This window comes from Macaca thibetana, unplaced genomic scaffold (genome assembly GCF_024542745.1).
Source record: "Macaca thibetana thibetana isolate TM-01 unplaced genomic scaffold, ASM2454274v1 unplaced_scaffolds96, whole genome shotgun sequence".
Taxonomy (NCBI): Eukaryota; Metazoa; Chordata; class Mammalia; order Primates; family Cercopithecidae; genus Macaca; species Macaca thibetana.
Window position 1 is genome coordinate 8,424 of NW_026088885.1, and position 2,779 is coordinate 11,202.

Below are 2,779 nucleotides of genomic sequence, written 5' to 3' on the forward strand. Positions count from 1 at the left end.
TCTTGAGTTTTAGGTTCAGTACTGAGGCTCCTTGATGGACAATACATTTTCCAATTCTGAGGACAAGGCAGAGGAGGCCCCATCTGTGAGAACTTTCATTTTGCTTCTGGAAAAGTACATTGAATCAAATATAGGAAAGGCTTGCATGGTGGCTGACAGGTTCGGCTGTTTTATCATGCTGGTGTTTTATCTTCTGGACAGAAGTAAAAGGAACACAGCTGTGTCTGTCTCTGTGTAATAACTCAGGACTTACCTGAGTAAACTCTGGGGTGTCATGAGATGAACTGCTACCTCCACTTAGAGAGGCTTCAGGGACAAAATTTCAAGAGATTTCTGAGGGATAGAAGAGCAGGGCTGCCTTATTCTCTGATCCCAGGTAACTACTCAGAGACAGAGGCAAGGGCTGGGGACACCCAAATGCATATACTAGGTGTCTTTGATCCAGCCTCCGTTTCCTTGCTAAATCTATGCAATGACACACTGAGAAATCTGGCAAGTGGGGCTGAAGATCCCTGATGTGTCAGTTCCAGGGTTGGATGGAAACAAGTGGTTTTAGTGAACATGGAAGTAAAGGGAGGTGAGCTGTGAGGAAAGAGCCGTTGAAGACTGGGGAGACTCAGAAGTTGGGGTAGAATCTCGACCCATAAGCCGAGGAGTGCAGATGCAAATCAATTTGTTAGGGCTGCATAAATGAAAGAAGGACTTTACCAACACACTAAGTTTTTCCAACAACCGATTGTATTCTTTCAATATTTGTAAGTATTGATATTTTGGAAATGTTTAATGAGATTTCATATATAATTCTGCATTCAATTTATGCCCAGGTCACTTTGCTATTATACATTTATGTGCTGCATTTTTATGAATAGACATTTTCTCAAATTTCTGAATTATTTTGCTAAACTATGTGTTAAGAGTTTTTTCTAGAGGTCCACCTTCTTGACTCACTTTTCTGATGAGAAATCTATCAGGTTTCTCCACAGTGATTTTCAAGTTTGATAGCTTCTCAATGTGAGAAACTTAATGTTAACTAAGAAATGAATTACCCTAAAGAATCTTCTCCTTTCAAGATGCTAACCGTGTTTTGTCCAGTGTGAAATCTCACATGTGCCACAAGCGTTACTCTGTGAAGAAAGGATTTCTCATGATTTTTCAAGGCATAACTTCTCCAGTAAGAAGTGTTTGGTATTCCAAGAGAATTCATTGCCCTTGGAAAGACTTTCCCTTCTTATTTAGCTTATAAAGGATTTCCTCTCTTATTTTCCATTTTAGCAGCATTTTATCACTGTGTTTTCTTGTGAACATCAAGCCTAGTGCTTGGCTGAATGTTTATTCACAGAAAATACAAATAAAGGGTTCATCCAAGTAAAGTTTTCTTACGTTATTTGACAACAAATTGCACATAAAAACATTTTCACACTGAACGCAGAGCTAGAGATTCTCTACCTGAAAGTCCCACACGTTTTAAGTTATTAAAACTGTTGCTGAAGACTTTTAGTTTATTATGTTGACAGTTTCAGCTCTCTCGTGTCATTTATGATCAGATCACTAACAAGCCTTTGGTACATATATGTCGTACAATTTCTCTTCCATATGAATTTATTGATGTGGACTGAAGAATAAAGGTAACTGAAGTAACGTCCATGTTGATTATAGTAATTCTTCAAAATGTGAGTCCTTTGGCATGTTTAGATGTTACAACTGCAGCTGAAGTCTCTTCCATATTCCTTACATTCGTCATTCCTAACACCATGTCATCTAAAGTCAGAATATGTTCTGAAGACATTTATCATTTTCTCTCCAGGGTGAATTTTCTGATGTTATTTAAGATTAGTACACTGACTGAAGGCTTTCCCACATAAATGGCATTCATATGGCTTTTCTCCAGTGCATGTTCTCTCATATCATCTAAGGTCAGAAGATAGACTGAAGGCTTTCCCACATAGAAGACAAGCATGTGGTTTCTCTTCAGTGTGAATTCTTGTGTGTCCTCTAAAGCCAGAGGTTTGACTAAAGACCTTCCCACTTTTATCACATTCATAACGCTTTTATCCAAGGTGAGTTCTCTCATGTCTTCGAAGATTAAAGGTTTGAATAAAGCCTTTCCCACACTGATGACACTTCTACGGTCTCTCTCCCCTGTGAGTTTTCTCATGTCTTCTAAGGTGAGAACACTGAGTGAAGGATTTTCCACATAGATGACATGCATATGGCCTCTCTCCAGTGTGAGTCATCTTGTGCCATCTAAGGTGAAAGCAATTAGTATAGGCCTTTTCACATATATTACATTGATATGATTTACCTTTAGTATGAATTTGTTTATGTGGTTTAGGGAATAACTGATTACTAAGGGATTTTCCACACTGTTTGCTGATGTAGGGTTTCTTTCCACTCTGAGTTAACAAACGCTGAGTCATTGTGGAACTGTGAGTGCAATCTTCTCTCAAATCATTACATTCAAAGGGATCCTCCAGAGTGAGAGAGTTCTCCTTTAGGGACAAAGATTAAAAGCTCTTAATGATTTACCAACATACATCTATACATTCATTTCACCACCTTTGAATCCTAGACCAACCATTCAGTGGTAGAGCCCAGTTGAAATCTTTCCAATGTTACTTGTGTGAAAGGAAATTAAATTTTGGCACCCCAAACTCATTTAACCAAAGGGAAAAATCAAGCTGGGAACAGGGTCACACAAACCTGCCTCCCCCTTCTGGTTCCTAAATAATATGGCTACAAGATGAAAAGCTACTTGCCTCCCCCGTATTTTGCCCACAAG

At 38.8% G+C, this 2,779-nt stretch overlaps 1 pseudogene; it reads right to left on the minus strand.

The window, feature by feature from the left end:
* Positions 1–1,055: 1,055 nt before the first annotated feature.
* Positions 1,056–2,417, minus strand: LOC126947303 (zinc finger protein 705A-like; annotated as a pseudogene).
* Between the last annotated feature and the right edge of the window lie 362 nt (positions 2,418–2,779).